Source organism: Aulostomus chinensis, chromosome 19, assembly GCF_037954235.1.
Source record: "Aulostomus chinensis isolate RoL2024-O1b breed Wild chromosome 19, RoL_Achi_v1.0, whole genome shotgun sequence".
NCBI classification, from domain to species: domain Eukaryota; kingdom Metazoa; phylum Chordata; class Actinopteri; order Syngnathiformes; family Aulostomidae; genus Aulostomus; species Aulostomus chinensis.
In genome coordinates, this window is record NC_141338.1 from 20,646,454 (window position 1) to 20,665,301 (window position 18,848).

The 18,848-nt window shown below is 46.8% G+C and overlaps 1 protein-coding gene across 1 annotated transcript in view; it reads left to right on the top strand.

Moving 5' to 3' along the window:
* Positions 1–873: 873 nt before the first annotated feature.
* The window catches only part of rab27b (RAB27B, member RAS oncogene family), a 52,720-nt gene continuing 34,745 nt past the window's right edge, over positions 874–18,848 (top strand). Inside the window, exon 1 of the mRNA XM_086187622.1 lies at positions 874–1,121. The gene's annotated coding sequence lies outside the window, so the exon portion shown is untranslated. The remainder of the gene's footprint in view (positions 1,122–18,848) is intronic.

Genomic DNA, 18,848 nt, shown 5'->3' on the forward strand with positions numbered 1-18,848 from the left:
ACCTGGAAAAGACCTGGTGTAGTATATCATTATAAAGTCTGAAATAAAAGCTCTCCTCTGATTGTATTTCAAATAAGCATAAATGCACAAAATGCTCAATTTAGAGATGTAGGTGATCAGTTTGAGTCCATAAATTACCAACCAGTGAATTACAAGCCAGCTTGGCGACATAGAACTCCACTGGAGAGAAAAAGTATTAAAAAAAAAACCTGACAAGACTATAGAGGAAATGAATATAAAACTGTGTTTTTTTTTTTAGATGTAGTAAGAACACATGGTGCTCATATTACCCACAATGCTAATCAACCACCCTCAGTGGCGAGAAACTGAGGAGCACAATGATTGATAAAATGCGTCAATCCAGTAACCCTCTAGATTAGATATTAGATTTGGAGCTACGAAGCATAATCCATCATTCCTTCAGTAAAGGGCCCTTCACGTGGATGATAATATTCAATTTCCATTGACTCTGTTTGAGTGTTGGTTATTTTGTTGTATTTATTTGTAGAAAAGGGACAAAGAAGTATTACCAAACTACAGATACATAGAGAGAGAGAGAGCAAATGAGGCTAGTTCAGTCCTGGGTTTTATGCCCCTCTAGCATTACCAAATGTCACATTATAAGTTTGCATGAAGATGCATTTCATATTTAATTTTGAATTTTTTTACACCTTGTATTTTATAGCTTTAGTTGACATCATTTGATCTAAACACCGTTATGAGTGACATCTACATTCAGCTGCTAATTAATACCCCCCCTCCCACACACACACACACACACACACACACACACACACACACACACACACACACACACACGTACACGTAACTGAAAAACGACATCCGTGTTGGGAGTTTCCGAGGTGTCCCTGAAGGCGTCACGAACGTCAGTTCTCCACCCCTGAGGAAGCCGAGCTCCGTCCGTCAGGCTCCGTCTCAGGTCTACTCTTCCTCGGCTGCACCTCTCCGACAATCAGAGCCGAGAGCAGGTGGCGGATCTTCCTCTCCATCGGGACTTTGGGAGAAATGCGACGTCTGGGAGGAGGAGACGAACTGGTCAGAGACCCGCAGCAGCCCGCGGAGAGGACGGTGTGAGTTTGTTTCCTTCGCGTCAACCACAGGTGAGTGGCAGCGGGGGGAGAGCGCCTGGCGCCTGCTGCAGCTGGGGTGCTGGTGGTTGTGTGTCCGTGCGTGTTCATGTTGTTGAGCATCAGTGGCAGCGGCTGGAGGCTGGAGGCTGGAGGCTGGAAGATGGAGGCTGGAGGCTGGACGGAGGCTATGAGTCATAACCCGGCGCTACTGCCTCCGCTGCTGCTGGGAGCAGAGTCCGCAGCCTCATTCCTGCCCACACAGCTGCACGGTCCTGCTTTTCTGAGCAAATGGAAGCCTGTTATGTTATTGTGTGTGTGTGTGTGTGTGTGGTGTGTGTGTGTGTGTGTGAAAGACCTGTCATGCTTTTTGCTTTGAAGAGTTTGCACATGGCTTCTGACCCACCAGGGTAGAAACGATCCATCAGGCTCACACAGGAAGACACTCCTAATAAGTGTACTTGATATGTACTTTTGCTCTGAGACTGTCAGCTGCTGGCAGGAGACATAGCAGTACTACAACATGCAGTGATACTCTACCATCTACCAATCCGTCCTTCATTGTCCCAACACGAAAATATCAACTAAGTTTCTCCCTTTTTCAGTCGTTCATCTTTCTTGAGCCTGTGTAGTCTGGGAACCCCTGGGTGTCACCCAGCTGATAAGTCCCAGTAAACCTATCAGAGAGGGAGCGACGTCCTGCTCTCATCACCCCTCTGATGAATGTCATAACCCTGCCATGACCTCCTGCTGAGAACTGGTACAGGGATCTAGGACAACCATGAACGAGCCCACGTAAAGGGGCGAGGCGAGCTGTCGTCTCATGTCAGACGGGTCCCAAGACACGTTTCGAGCTTGCGGTGCCGCGGAGCAGTTGAGCCTCCAACACTGGAACAAGGACAGTGAGGAGCAGCAGATGAAGGAAGAGATGGATCAGTTCTACTACAGCACATTAGTCCCTGAGCCTGCTACACCGATGAGAGGCAAATATTCTCAGATGCAGGAGGGGGATGCATTTGTTTCCATTCATACAGTAAATCTAGAGAGAGCAACAGCCAGCGTTCCCTGGTCGTGCTCCTCTCTCTACTCCTCCTCCTTCTCCTGCCTCCCACCTGCAGCATATTGACAGGGACCAGCAGGATTCAGCCTTCCTAGGATGATGAATGATATGATCAGATTCCCAACTGACAGTGAGACCTTACTGTAGTTACAGAAACTCTTTTTGTGTGTGTGTGTGTGTGTGTGTGTGTGTGTGTGTGGCCCCACTATCATGGTGTTTTATGTTTTTTTAAGGAATAAGTTTGATGGCATGTTGGGGTTAATCCATATGGTGCTTTCATGTACTCAGTTAAAACGTAGTACAGAAGGAACACGTGAGTGGGAAGGAGGGTCTCATGTGTGAGGTGTTGACGTGGTCCTGCTGAGTTCTGGAGCCGTAATTGAGTCTCTCAGCTGGCATCTGTTTGTTGCCGTGGTGAACTTTGATCCTGTTGTTGAGGTAGTTAATTAATTAATTTCTATTGTTTGATGCCCCCCCCCCCCCCCCGTCCTGTTGCTTGGCCAATGAATATCTGCTTCTCAGGGATCGATCCTGATGACACACATTGCTCTGCAAAATGATCGTGAACTTGTGTGGCGTCTCGTCCAGCTTGTGGGTCGGTTTGGGGTCTTGACCCTCTGACACGGGTCATGTTAGCATGTGCCGAGCTGCTCCTCATGGTGAGGTGCAGTTTTTACAACTGCTGTGATGAGGAAGGGAGGGAGGGAGGGAGTGAGCGAGTGAAGGAGTGGAAAAGTTTATTTACCTGTATAGAATTTAAAGTGCCAGAATATTAATAATAGTACAACACTTTATTAATACTTTAATTAATCTGACTCAGGAGACCATCAGCTGCACTCACCTTCCTGGGGTGCAGGGTGGGGGTGGGGGGGTTGGGTGTTCAAGACTGTTACTGTTATTGTTGATGGTATTGATGGCGGTGAAGACAGGAAGGTGGAGGAGCTGTTTCATATAATAGGAGGAGAGCCTGTTGTCTCCTGTAGGTTGTGAGGCGGTGGATTAGCTGGAAGTGAGTCGGCCGCCACCACTTCCTGCATCAGACCAGCGCGCTCGCCGGTGTGCTGATGCAGACACGCTGTGTCCCAGCTGCTCCCCGCAGCATCTCCAGGCTCCTCCCACTCTGACCCCGGCGGGGTCGCGTCAGGTCGCCCCGTCATTTTTAGGCTCACTACTGTTGGAGCAACATTCTTTGAACCCAAATTTTCTACACAAACCTCTGAAAGTATTACCTTAGCTTTTAAAACCTCTCTAGCTTTGGGTGCTGCAGGGGAGATAACCTGTGGGCTCCTGCAGGGGGCAGGGTAGAGCTGGGGGGGGGGGGTTCTAGCCCAACTGTAGCTAGAAGAGTCTTTATTGTAGGTTAACAGCTCAGTTATACAAAAGCTGAGTTTCTTTGTTCATTTCTTTGATTGATGTAATTTTCATTTTCATCAGCAGTAAATGTGTCACCTTCAAATGCTCAAGAATCGAGGTTTGAAATTCTGGTGATTGTGTCTCACAGCTGTATTTGTGTGAATTTGGCGTTGTCTTAAAGAAGCCTGCTGCTAACTATGACTGAAAACATTCAAGACATTAACCACGTTAGCAGCTACTGACAGTAAACACTTAGCGATGTAAACTGGACCAAAGGGGTCTTCAGTGCTTTACCGGTGTATTCTCATATTTACGGGCTGACCTGATAGTGGTCACTCAAAGCCCACGAGCCTTATTGGACCGGCTGCAGACTTTTCTGTGAAACGTTTAAGTTTGTGTGTGATTGAGAAAGAGACAGACTGAAAGAGAGAGAACAGGAAGTGACTGGGGGAGACGGATCGATACTCGCGTTGGTTGTTCTGCTCACTAATCAGTTTGGAAGTACATTGTCTCGTCTCAGCTGCCACGTTTATCCGCCCTCGTAAATAGCAGGATTACAACTGCTGGGAAGGGAACTCTTTGCCGTGCAGTGGCGTTTAGAGTCTGATATACACACACTTGCAGCAGTTCTCCGAGGGACCCTCACTGCACTTGATCAAGATAATAAACACCTCCAGGTGGGTCAGTGTTTTCCACATATATGCAGGCAATAAAAACAACCCGTATTCAATGGTGCCTGTAGGCTGATAGCTGAGAGTAAGACATGTTCAAGGTCCCCTCGTACACCCAGAATTTTGGGTTTACTCGTGTGTTTTTTAAATTTGAACCAAGTTAACCAAGATCCGTTTCTGAGTTTATCACTGGAAAAGTATCTGCAAATACTTGACACCATCCAGCGATCAGAGGTCTGCACCAGTGAGAGCCAACAACGGGGTTCAGCAGAACACCAACACTGTTCCAGTGAGATGCGTGCGTCTAAGACGTCAGCTTCTTGATCCAGCTCCCAGGAAAAGTGCCAGTGCCTGGAGAGGAACAGCAGGGACTTCACCCACACAGCCCATTAAAGAGAAATACAGGCAGCAGTCCTCTGCCAGGAGGGAAGTTGACCTGGAAAAAGCCCAACCAAGTACACTATCACACCAGACTGGAAAGCACACTTTCCTGAAGCATTCTTGTGAGCAGCTTACTGGTGAAATTCCCTCGTCCTGACAATAACAAATCAGCAGTTGTTGGTGCTGATGGTGAAGCAGCCTCTGAGGATGCCGTCAGAACCGTCCGTTGGTCCTACCTGGACCTCAGCTCGGGGGGAATCTCACCCTGATCTTCATCTCTTCCATTTCTCCCAAATTCAAATGGAAAGTTTCTGGCAAGTTGAATCTACAAATGTGCTCAAGTCGGTGTCAGTGATGGCGTCACCCCTGCCTTGTAACGAATCAGTCCAGCTGACAGGTGAGGCATGCCAGCATTACTGAGCTAAGACCTTCCACTCGTCTTCTGTGTGTCAAGGTACCTGATATTAGCAGCAGCTGGACCAGGCTGAACCAGAGGGTCCAGACCTGCTCAGTGACTGATGAGAGTGCTGCCATGCCACAACTGGGAGGATTGCAGCTGCCAGGAATCACGTCCAGATCCTTGTAAGGTGGCGCCATGCACGAAGGGCGTGTCAACAGGCCTCAGGGTCTGAAGTGAACATTCATTGAGCAGGCGACAGCTCTGTTGGACGTTCCTGCAGTCACCACGTCAACGACGCCTTTCCTCCAAAGGAAACTGCACATTTGAAAGCGTTCTTTTCTGGAGCTGCGCAGCCATGAGCCACGGAAGCAGGTTATCCTTGTCGTCAGGTTCCCTCCTCTTAAAGTCTCAGGGAGTCTTCAGTTAAATACCTGAATAAAGGTCAGCGCTTAACAGAAGCAGCAGATATTTGACCTCTGCTGAATAAAACACTTCAGTAAATACTGCACTCGTATAGTTTAAAGGGTTTGGAAGAGTAAAAATATTGTCATTGCAAGTGCAGGAGAAGAATCTGAAGAAGAAGAATCTTAGTAGTAGTGACCTTGGAGTCATGTGACCGTGGTGTAGTTCCTCCATAAGCTAACCTCCAAAGGCTTAGCACTGCCAAACATTGGATTCAGGCTTCCAGCATCATCAGAGTGGTTCATTCGTGAAGATGATATTGATGAACTGAACCTGGAAGATCATCCACTTTTGTTCACCACAGAGCTGATTTACGAATTCAATCACCCACAACCACATGGAACAAGGAAATGACCACTTCCTGTTGATGGAGGAACAAGGAGATGACCACTTCCTGTTGGACTACAGAAATACTTCCATCCCTCACACAATCACCCCCTGTTGGACTACAGAAATGCATCACCAGCCCATGACGTGTCATCAGGTGGATGGATTCTGTTCATGGCAGACGTGAAGTGCTCACTAGCACGAATTTCAACAAACCATTTGAAAGTTCTTGGATTTGTTACTTGAGCTCCTGAGAAATGGGAGTGAAAGCAAGAGTTGCATTTCTACTTTTCTGGTGTGTTTGGAGATGTCAGGCTCTCTATCATGGGGATGCTCCAGCACCGTTTGGCTGAAACCTTTTAATTAAAAACTTTGTTTCCGAAGAGGCAAAGATCAGAACTAGCAGAAAACTGAGAGACAGAGAGGTTTTTTTTTTTTTGGGATAAATTCTCTGTGAATTAATAAACTGGACATAAGCACAAATGAGGAATATCAGTGACTGCCAAGAACACGCTGTGAGACTAAACACAATCTGTACTCATTTGTCTCCATCTCTCAACTTTCATCCAATTGCTCTGCTACTTTTTATCTGTCATGCCAGAAAAATGTTTCCCTCTTTCTTCATTTCCACCCGTACGCCTCCATCTTTGATGTGAGGACTTTCTCTTCTGGTATTTGAAAGATGAAACAGATGTAGTCTTTCTGCTTCCTCTCTGCGCTACGTGTTCGTACTCAAAGTTTTTCTTCAGCAGCTTTGACTCAAACAGACTTTGATCAAGTTAGAGATCATGTGATCCGGGAGACAGAGCCTCTGTACAGCATCTGGTCCTTTGGTTCCAGGGTACAGTGTTCCTGCACAAACCATTTCCCTGCCTCTGACATGAACCCTCTGCAGTTCTGCCACTGTTGGTGGCCGGAGGACAGAAATCAGTCGATTTCGTGCAAATTCACTGGACCCACAACACGGTTCCGGTCCATATTAAAGCTGGTTAATATGACAAACATAAATGAATGAAGAAGAATAGTGTTCTACTTTGCTGTTGCAAAAAGAAAATCAGTTATGGTGTCTAAGAAGGGTTTTTCTTTTAATGTGATGTTTATGTTCAAGTACTTTTTAATGGAGGAAGGTTTGTGTGAATGTTTCTGTGTGAGCTGGCAGACTCAGAAAACTAGGAAGGAGAGAAGTCAGGCAGCCAATGGCCAAGAGATCCGCTAGTGGAGTAGAAAAGAAACCAACCATGGACCATCTGAGCAAGTGATCAGAAGAATCAAAGTGATCTTAATTATTCCAGGATTGAGGAGGGCCGTTAATAACTGGTCGTTATTTTTAGTGAAACATGATTGAAGGAACGAAGGAAGCTAAACAGTGACAATAGAAGGTTCTTCACTTGAAGAACATCCCCCATCCACCTGTTGTTCCATCCATCCACCCGTCCATCCCTCCAGTCATCAATCCGTCCACCCCTCCATCCTCCATGGAGGAAGCATGGCTCAGAGGTAGAGCGGCCGTCTAGCAACTGAAGAGTTGCTGGTTCCATCCTCACTTCCCCCGGTGACCATGTCCAAGTGTCCTTGAGCAAGATACTGAACCCCTAATTGCTCCAAATGAGTAGGGTGGTGCCTTGCATGGTAGCTTCCACCATCAGTGTGTGAGTGTGTGTGTGTGTGTGTGTGAGTGTGAATGAGAGGACACTTTAAAGCGCCTTGAGTGCCACGAAGGTAGAAAGGCGCTGTATAAATTGAGTCCATTTACCATCCTTCCGCCCGTCCATCCATCAATTTATCCACCTAGTCCTCCATGCATCCGTCCTCTCACTCCTCTATCCACACGTCTATCCATCAATTTATCCACCTAGTCCTTTATGCATCCGTCCTCTCACTCCTCTATCCACACGTCTATCCATCAATTTATCCACCGAGTCCTCCATACATCCGTCCTCTCACTCCTCTATCCACACGTCTATCCATCAATTTATCCACCTAGTCCTCCATACATCCGTCCTCTCACTCCTCTATCCACACGTCTATCCATCAATTTATCCACCTAGTCCTCCATGCATCCGTCCTCTCACTCCTCTATCTACACGTCTATCCATCAATTTATCCACCTAGTCCTCCATGCATCCGTCCTCTCACTCCTCTATCCACACGTCTATCCATCAATTTATCCACCTAGTCCTCCATGCATCCGTCCTCTCACTCCTCTATCCACACGTCTATCCATCAATTTATCCACCTAGTCCTCCATGCATCCGTCCTCTCACTCCTCTATCCACACGTCTATCCATCAATTTATCCACCTAGTCCTCCATGCATCCGTCCTCTCACTCCTCTATCCACACGTCTATCCATCAATTTATCCACCTAGTCCTCCATGCATCCGTCCTCTCACTCCTCTATCCACACGTCTATCCATCAATTTATCCACCTAGTCCTCCATACATCCGTCCTCTCACTCCTCTATCCACCCGTCCATCCATCAATTTATCCACCTAGTCCTTCATGCATCCGTCCTCTCACTCCTCTATCCACACGTCTATCCATCAATTTATCCACCTAGTCCTCCATGCATCCGTCCTCTCACTCCTCTATCCACACGTCTATCCATCAATTTATCCACCTAGTCCTTCATGCATCCATCCACTCAATGTCTCCATCCATCCATCCACCCAGCAATCATCCATCCATGCATTCATCAGTTCATCCACCCACTCCTCCATCCATCCATCCATCCATCCATCCATCCATCGATGTCCTACAGGCATCTGTCTTCTTCCCTTTGAAGATCAAAGAGGAGTTTCTCTGTGCTGAAACTCATGAGAGGGATCAGTTCTAATAATATGAATTAATTAATTATTAATTCATGTAATGATAATAATGATTCTATTGATCTGATCTGCTTGGTTGTTTGGAGGAAGCGCTCATCTGCTCGTCAGACTTCATTTTTCCCGTATGAAGATGCAGCAGATTAGAAACTAATCACAGTGCATGAATAATACATACGAGCAGCAGCAGTGGATGTATCCACAGGAGCGCCACACTGGGATTTGTTCACCTTGTGTGTGTGTGTGTGCACGTACATGCTTGCGTGTGTTTGGTTTGAGTGTATATGGTGAATGGTGTTTTGATTGTATTCCCATTGGTAATATATACATTTAATATTCAGCAGTTGCAGTAATTGCATGGTTTCTTGGTTTTTGGTGACCTGGGTGTGTGTGTAGGGTCAAAGGTTACATCAGTGCAGCTGGTGTCCTTCATCTCTGCCTGATACACACTCATATATGGAACTTGTGTCTTTGTAAATTGTTTGGTCTCAGAATCCCTCATCCACTCTCATGCTGCTGGAGTGTAAGCATCTGGCTGCAGACATTAAGTCGTATCATGGTACCACTGCTGGGAAACATGCAACAGCTCAGAGGGGGTTTTCCCATTGGGCGGTGCAGCTCTTTATTTCTTCCAATAGTAGGAGCCTTGGCTGGAGAGGAGAAAGAGGGGGTGATGGAAGGGATGGGGGTGATCGGGATGACGGAGGGGGTAGGGGTGATGGGGTCTCTACCTCTCCATTGATCCCAACAGTGTGAAAACACGTTGACCAAAAATTTGGGCTTAAAGCCTGCAGACGGAGCTCAGACAGATCAGAGTCGTCAGCTCGGTGCTGTCAGCAGGACGAGCTGCTAATAAACAGTCTAGTTTTACCAGAGTAAAGGAGCGTAGTACAAAGACCATTCTGTCTAGTTGACAGATACTGACATGTTTTGTTATATACAACGTGGGTTGTTGTTGTTGGTGGTGTGTGTGTGTGTGTGTGTGTGTGTGTGTGTTCTGTTGCGTTAGAAGGAGTTGAAATCTGATCATATTTGGATTTTGCAGGAAGGAGCAGAGTGATGCTGCACTGTGGTCAAATATCACCTCCTGTAACCACCAGGTGGAAATCAGCTTGTCGACATCTTCGGGACGCTCCTCATAGATCTGACCACATGACCAGTTACTACAGTTCCCTGTTCTGTGGCCCAATATCCAAAATGGCTTCCACCTCGACATAGTAACCCCTCTGTCTCCCCAGTGATGCAACACCCGGACGCTTCTTAACGATTTTGAGATGATGTGGTGAAGTCTGTAGGAGGAGGGCATCAATGTGCAAATAAAACATGTCATTATCTTGCCAACAGGTGATGCTACAAGTAATCTGCCCTAAATTTTACTGGACTCTTCCTTGGCTCATGCCCGGCCACTCCACCACGTTTTGAGAAAATCAGCCTTGTAGTTTTAACATAATTCTGATAACAGTCAAATGTTACGGAAGCATGACCTCCTCCATGAAGGGATGAAGAGGAAAAAAAGACAACAGCTGGGGGGGGGGGGGGGGGTGTTGATGCTCCAGAAAAGACTGATGTGTACCAGTTTTGTTCTTTGCTCTTCATGAGCAGAAACAAAAAGCTGCTCAGAGTGTAAAAACCAAGAGATGTGGCAGGAGGGAGGGAGGCAGGGAGGAGTAACGCAGGAGAAAAGAGGGAGTGACAAAGATGAGAGAGAACGAGATAAAGTAGAGGGAGGGAGCGAGTGAGGAACAGCTAGTTGCCTGGTGACAGGGAGAATGAAGAGATAAAGTGAAGAAGAGGAAGGAAATGAGGAGGAGGCGGAGGAGGAGAGGTGTGGAGTTGTTTTCCAAGTGCAGAGTTACTGGTCACGATGCTGCTGTCGTCCTCGTACCACGCTGGCTCGGCTTCTCTCAGAGGGCCAGCGGCAGAGCTGCCTCTTTCCTCTCTCATCATGGGTTTTTAATGATAAGACAGACTCAGATTTGTTTTTTTTTCAATTGTCTTCCCCTGTGCCTGAGTCTCATATCCTGATGTAGGTCATCATCTCATATCCTGATGTAGGTCGTCATCTCATATCTTGATGTAGGTCGTCATCTCATATCCTGATGTAGGTGGTCATCTCATATCCTGATGTAGGTGGTCATCTCATATCCTGATGTAGGTGGTCATCTCATATCCTGATGTAGGTCGTCATCTCATATCCTGATGGAGGTTGTCATCTCATATCCTGATGGAGGTCGTCATCTCATACCTGATGTAGGTCGTCATCTCATACCTGATGTAGTTCATCATCTCATATCCTGATGTAGGTCATCATCTCATACCTGATGAAGGTCATCATCTCATACCTGATGTAGTTCAACATCTCATACCTGATGTAGTTCAACATCTCATACCTGATGTAGATCATCATGTCATACCTGATGTAGGTCATCATCTCATACTTGATGTAGTTCATCATCTCATATCCTGATGTAGGTCATCATCTCATACCTGATGAAGGTCATCATCTCATACCTGATGTAGTTCAACATCTCATACCTGATGTAGGTCATCATCTCATACCTGATGAAGGTCATCATCTCATACCTGATGTAGTTCAACATCTCATACCTGATGTAGTTCAACATCTCATACCTGATGTAGATCATCATGTCATACCTGATGTAGGTCATCATCTCATACTTGATGTAGTTCATCATCTCATATCCTGATGTAGGTCATCATCTCATACCTGATGAAGGTCATCATCTCATACCTGATGTAGTTCAACATCTCATACCTGATGTAGGTCATCATCTCATACCTGATGTAGGTCATCATCTCATACCTGATGTAGTTCAACATCTCATACCTGATGTAGGTCATCATCTCATACCTGATGTAGGTCATCATCTCATACCTGATGTAGGTCAACATCTCATACCTGATGTAGGTCATCATCTCATACCTGATGTAGGTCATCATGTCATACCTGATGTAGGTCATCATCTCATACCTGATGTAGTTCATCATCTCATATCTGATGTAGTTCAACATCTCATACCTGATGTAGTTTAACATCTCATACCTGATGTAGGTCATCATGTCATACCTGATGTAGGTCATCATCTCATACCAGATGTAGTTAATCATCTCATATCTGATGTAGTTCAACATCTCATACCTGATGTAGTTCAACTTCTCAAACCTGTTGTAGTTTAACATCTCATACCTGATGTAGTTCAACTTCTCAAACCTGATGTAGTTTAACATCTCATACCTGATGTAGGTCATCATCTCACACGCTAGCCACATATGTGATATGAGAGAACTCTGTGTGTGTGTGTTGTCCGATAGTTACACTTTTAATCGGGTCTGCCACGAAGTGTGAGACAGGTCACAGTTTTTGCCTGCCAGTGACAAATGTATTGTATCAGATGAGGACCTGAGATGGGCCCCTGCTGTGACTTTGCTGTGGCTAGCTGGCCCCTGCTGTGACTTTGCTGTGGCTAGCTGGGCCCTGCTGTGACTCTGCTGTGGCTAGCTGGGCCCTGCTGTGACTCTGCTGTGGCTAGCTGGCCCCTGCTGTGACTTTGCTGTGGCTAGCTGGGCCCTGCTGTGACTCTGCTGTGGCTAGCTGGGCCCTGCTGTGACTTTGCTGTGGCTAGCTGGCCCCTGCTGTGACTTTGCTGTGGCTAGCTGGCCCCTGCTGTGACTTTGCTGTGGCTAGCTGGGCCCTGCTGTGACTCTGCTGTGGCTAGCTGGCCCCTGCTGTGACTCTGCTGTGGCTAGCTGGCCCCTGCTGTGTCTCTGCTGTGGCTAGCTGGGCCCTGCTGTGACTCTGCTGTGGCTAGCTGGGCCCTGCTGTGACTCTGCTGTGGCTAGCTGGGCCCTGCTGTGACTGCTGTGGCTAGCTGGCCCCTGCTGTGACTCTGCTGTGGCTAGCTGGGCCCTGCTGTGACTCTGCTGTGGCTAGCTGGCCCCTGCTGTTGCCAGCCTGCCCCCTGCTGTAACCCTGCTGTGGCTAGCTGGGCCCCTGCTGTGGCAAGCTGGGTCCCTGCTTTTGCTTGCTGGGGCACCACTTTGACCTTGCTTTTGCCAGCCTCTCCCCTGCTGTGGCTAGCTGGCTCCTACTGTGACCCTGCTGTGGCTAGCTGGCCCCTGCTGTTGCCAGCCTGGCCCCTGCTGTAACCCTGCTGTGGCTAGCTGGGCCCCTGCTGTGGCAAGGCTGGGTCCCTTCTTTTGCTTGCTGGGGCACCATTTTGACCTTGCTTTTGCCAGCCTCTCCCCTGCTGTGGCTACCTGGCCCCTGCTGTGGCTAGCTGGCTCCTACTGTGACCCTGCTGTGGCTAGCTGGCCCCTGCTGTTGCCAGCCTGGCCCCTGCTGTAACCCTGCTGTGGCTAGCTGGGCCCCTGCTGTAACCCTGCTGTGGCTAGCTGGGCCCCTGCTGTGGCAAGCTGGGTCCCTGCTTTTGCTAGCTGGGGCACCACTTTGACCTTGCTTTTGTCAGCCTGTCCCCTGCTGTAGCTACCTGGCTCCTACTGTGACTCTGCTGTGGCTAGCTGGGCCCCTGCTGTTGCCAGCTGGGCTCCTGCTGTTGCCAGCTGAGCTTTGTTGTGACCCTGCCATCTGTGGGGAGCTGGGCCCCTGCTTTTGCCAGCTGGGCCACTGCTGTGCCCCTGCTGGACCCTGCTGTGGCTAACAGGGACCCTGCTGTTGCTAGTGGGGCCACTGCTGTGACCCTGCTGGGCTAGCTGGGGCCCTGAGTAGGAAGTGCTGGTTTTGCACAGGAGTACAGGACCCATTGATGGAGGGGTGGGGCCATGGGTTGTGTGCTGTGTTTTGTTCAAGTTACTGAAAATTAGTAATTAGTTACTTTTTGGAGAAGTAACTAGTAGGTCTGTAATCAACCAAAGAAATTCTTGGTCGACTGAAGCCCTCAAATTTAGACTATAAATCAACTAATTTTATATTTGAAAACTAGACTGTGTCAACTATCAGCACAAAACCTGTTGAGGAATATTTAGACAATTGTTTTTGTCAGGTTATAATAATTGACAGACGCTATCATTGGTCCTGACAGAGCCAGACTGAACAGAGGAGCTCGGCATCGCGGCTGAGACACAATTAGACTTTTAACTTAAAACTTTACGCTCAAACACAAAAGGCAAGTCCACTGTAAGAATTTTTACAATTAAAACAAAAACAATTATTAGACTAAAACATTGAAATGTCAATTCTGATACGTTCATATACTCAAAACTGACGGGGCAACCTAAGGTGGACACGTTAGCTCACCGTTTCTAGGTGATAGGCTGTGTTTGTAGTGGAGCTCTGATATACAAACTGCTGTTTGCAAACTTTGCATTCGACTTTTTTTCCATTCTCTATTTTCATGAAATGCTGCCACACTGCAGATGTCTTTGACGTGGTGGACGAGGACTGACATTAAATGACACCGTGAAAATTAAATAGACATTCATCAAACCATCAGACGTTGGCCTTCTAGTACTCTTCAGTCTGTCTGTCTCTAGCGGGTCGGGCCAGTCCAAAATAGCAAAACAAGGGGGGTGTTCAAAGATAGATTGTTATCTGTGAAACAAGGGTGCTTTGAAAACCCTTTCCTCCTGATGAAATTAACGTGGCAAAAAATCGACCAATCAGAATTTTGGTCGAACCAGAACGTATTGACTAATAAATCGACCAGTCGACTGGGAGATTACAGCCCTAGTAACTAGTAGGGCCTGACTGATAAGGATTTTTATGGGGCCCATGCCAATTTCGATCTTAGGGAATAAAAAAATTACATTAACCAATATATCTGCCCACTAATTTTTAAAAATTTTTCATATAAAAAAGACAAACTACCTGCTTTTGATGGCTTAAATACGGTTCCAAAAACTTGTTACAAAGACTTAAATTGAAGGGCAACCCCCTCTATCCTCTCAGTAAACATAAAGAAGTCTCTCTGACAGTGTCAACATTTACAAAGTAACACATTTATTGCAGTAGAATTGATGGCAGGACTGTTACTGGTGTTCGTTACACTGCCCAGGGTCTAATTAGGAGGTCAGTAGGTGTGCATCTGTAGGTGAGAGGCAGGTGGACAAACAGCCTCATAAAAGTCTCTGGTAGAACAGGAGTTGACATGCGCCCCTCGGGTGTCCTGCGTTCATTTTCTTTCCTCCATGACGTTAAAACTTCCCCCAGAAACGCTTTTCCCTCCTCAACGCCATAAGTTAAAAAACAGAGTCCATGGCTCCTGAAGAGAAATGCAGCCCTCAACGGTTTTAGCAGGGCGACGAAGCGTTGGCCTAACTTGGTCCGGTCTTATGTAGCCTGGTAGCATGCAGCTGCCTGAGTGAGAGTTCTTGTTACTTTGAGGTACTGTAACGTTACCGTGACATCATTCATGGTGCCGGGACTGACTGGGTTAACTAGTTTAGCAAGGGAGCTAATATTTAAGCTAGGTTATCCTCACTAACTTTAGCTTGCTAACATATCAGGTCACGCTCGACTGATGATATCAGGGAAGCGTGACAGACACAACGAGGCGCGTCATGGGAAACTTATTTAGTTATTTGTGTTTATTTCACAAACTAGTTATCATGAACTTGCCTTTGAGGCAAACTGCTGGGTTTTAGTACGCATGCGCTGTTGGCTTTTCAGTACCGTTCACTACTGCACTCTCACTCTGTGGGGTTGCTATGGAGCACGAGAGGAGTCAGAGCCCCCCCTACTGGATACATGAGGACATCATTTACAAGAAAAACACCATATTAACGTGTTTTATTACTGACAATTACGTGTTGAAATTGTCGTCAATCGGCCAACTTTAGGCCGATTACCAATTATGCTCTAATGGCTATAATGGCTATGTAATGGCCCGACCGGTTAATCGGTCGGTAACTTGTCACTACTTACTGTAAGTGAGTTACCTTTCTAAAACTTGACTCTATCTCTTACACTGTATAGAAAGGTAGTTACTGTCTACAATAGAATAGAGGCCAATAGAACAACTGTCTTCATCCCGAGGGGAAGTTCACTGCAGCTCACATCAAACCTCCACCAGGGTTTAGTAACGTCTGTGTCACTTTTCGTGTGCTTCAGTTTCAGCACTCATGCACGAGTTAAGAACTAAACAGGAACTAAAGAGGGATACCACCATTCAACGTGGATTCTCACTGCAGGCTGTGCACCATCAGTCAAATGACAAGTCTGTGGCTGCTTTTATTTATGTGTGAATGGAAAGATGAAGCGATCTGCTGTCTAATCTGACATGGTGCAACATGGATGTAAAGATGTGTTCAGGGCCCAGGAAGACTCATTATCAGAGGGTTTTATGATGGCTTCTTCCTTGATTCTCGTCAAGAAAGCTGAACTTTTTCTAGGTTCTTTTCTAAAGAGGCTACATGCTACTAACTTGTTTCTAAGGTCTCATCATTTGACTTCAATCTTAGACCTAGTCTCTAGTCCCCCATAACACAGTGATTGACATGGTGCATCACCTTGAGGGATGAGAGGACGGTGTCACTGTCTGATAGATGACATCATTCGTCCTGCTGTCCTCCACAGGTGGAGATATTGTCATTTAGTTCTCGTCTTGTTCTAATCTTGCGATTTGAGTTCTTTTATTTGTTGGTCATTTAAAGTTATTCGATGCAACATCAAGAGGAAACACAGTCCAGAAACTGCCGTGAACAAGCACATGCACATCAAATAAAGTAGATCAACACAGTAAAGGAACATGTAGAGAATGTTACTACACTCAAACACCCCCAGCCAGACACACACCTGATGGGGCAGGTTAACGAGGGGAGCGGGACTTGATGGAGGCATTAACAGGTGTCTGGATGCTGTATTTCCTGTTTACACTTTCAGGTTCCAGTGATAGGCTGCACAGTGGTGCAGTGGTCAGCACTGTCTCCTCACAGCAAGAAGGTTCCAGGTTCCAGTCCCAGCTCCATCACAGGATCTTTCTGTGTGGAGTCTCCATGTTCTCCCTGTTCCTGTGTGGGTTCTCTCTGGTACTCCAGCTTCCTCCACAGTCCAAAGACATCAAGAGGGGACGAGGCTGATTGATACTCTAAATTGACTGTAGGTGTGACTGTGAGAGTGAATGGTTGTCTGTCTCTATGTGTTGGTCCTGTGATGGACTGGTGACCTGTCCAGGGTGAACCCCACCTCTCACCTGAAGGCTGCTGGGATAGGCTCCACCCCCTGTGACCCTTAATTGAAATAAGCGGAAGAAGATGGATGGATGAGTTCCAATGATGTCATTGTCATTAAATTGCTTCAACTTGTTGATTGAGGATCACTTTAGTCCTTCCTCAATCAGTCACGGCTTACAGCTTCCGGTGGACTTGGTCCTGCTAAGACCTGGACCTCGACCTGGATCTGGACCTGGACTTAACCCGGCCACTCAACAACCAGAACTCACCCACCTGGACACCCACAGACAACTATTATTACACAGAGTCCAGTATTACCAGACGCCAAATATTATAATACTTAAGAAAACTATGTGACACACACACACACACACACACACACACACACACACACACACACACACACACTCTCACTGACTTGGAGGGGAGGAATGACTCATATTGCTCAGGTGCAGGTGTGAGTTTGTGACGTGGGCGGGCCGACTGGTCAAGTTTGCCAGTAATAAATGACACATACATGTACAAAACCTCCTCAGAGTTCTGTCACGTCTGACAAAGAAATGCTTTGTCCTACAACAAAGGAGTGTTTTATACTTCTGGTTTTGCCTGCTTGGACCATGACCACATGACCACAATACCGAGGTCATGTGACGCCTACCACGGGTTTAGCTCATTAACATCATCCTTGTTGAGGGAGGCGGGGGTGTGGTGGCGCCGTGTCTCTGGGCAGGACGATGAGTCATTCTGAGCTGAAAGGAGCAGTGAGCAGATTTCCAGGGATCCCTGCTCAGGAAGTGGATTCCATCAGAAGAATGTTGTGTTTTCTGCCCGTCTGTCTGGACTGTGTCACCAGGCCCTCAGGGACATCCGTTGGTACCCCCTGGCAGGTGCAGAGAGGACACTGCTGAAGTAATTGACCTTGTTGCAACATGGTGGAAGAGGAGCACCTGACCCACACTATCAGCGTTTATTTCTTGAATAATTAGTACAGTGCAAGATATCATAATACAGATAGAACCGGTTCTGGACCAGAACCGCAACACACTTAAATTGCTGTGTAACTGGAGTCCCTCTCATGTACCTTCTCCTGGTGTGTTTAATGAAAAAGGTCAAGAATTTGATGGATCAACACTTGAGGGGCCCGACATGAGCATGCGTGTCACAACACACGGGTCCTGATACATTGCAGTATATCATCATAAATACCGAAATACTTGACTAAATTAGGAACAATTTCAACAAAAGCTGAAAATAAAACCCATATTTGATAACTGTACAGACAAATGGCTTAGCGTTATTTAATTCAGAATAGCGGTGGGGTGTTGGAGTCAGGTGGTGAGACCGGTGATGTTCACATATCAGCTGATGCTCTGTGCAGATCCTTATACTGATCCAGATTCTATACCATAGTACAAATGCATTTCCGTCACGTGTAAATTGAATGGGTTATTGCTCTAAATGTGTGAATTAGCTCTCATTACTAAGGAGAAGTCTTGTGTTTTTTGTCCACTGTAGCCTCCTGATGGAACCGTAACCATCACAATAATAATAGGATTGGACTCAGCGCCAGTTCAGGGTGATGAGTATTCGGATCAGACATGAATGAAGCATGAAGACTTGAACTAATCTGATAAACTCACCATCTCTTTCGTGACCGCGTTGATCCATAAACAAAAATACTTCCATTAGTCTCCACTGCTCAGTTTCTGTGACTGAAGCGTCTGTGCTGGTGTGAAACATCTCCAGGACCTGGTTCCAGGATCAGCGACCCCTGATGACCTCAGAGGAACGTGACACTGATGCAGCAATCAGCTGGCGAGCTACAATCATCTCCATTGTGCCGGCAGGAAACAACCGTGTTTGCCTCATTGTGCTGCAACAATTCCTACCTGTTCCCAGTCTGAGGTGCTGCTGTCTGCTGACTCAGTACTTCAGAAGTGACGTAACCAGCCAGCTATTGTAAAGTTGTAGTACTTAAATGTGAGCAGGCTGATGAGAACTGTGCCGTGTGTCTGCAGGTTGTTGGGGCTGGCAGGTAGGAGATAGGTGGAGCAGCACATTGCTAGCACGTCATTGGCTCCTGGTTGGTCCATGACCTGAGGATCAACGAGTCCAGACACAGCAGGTCACTTC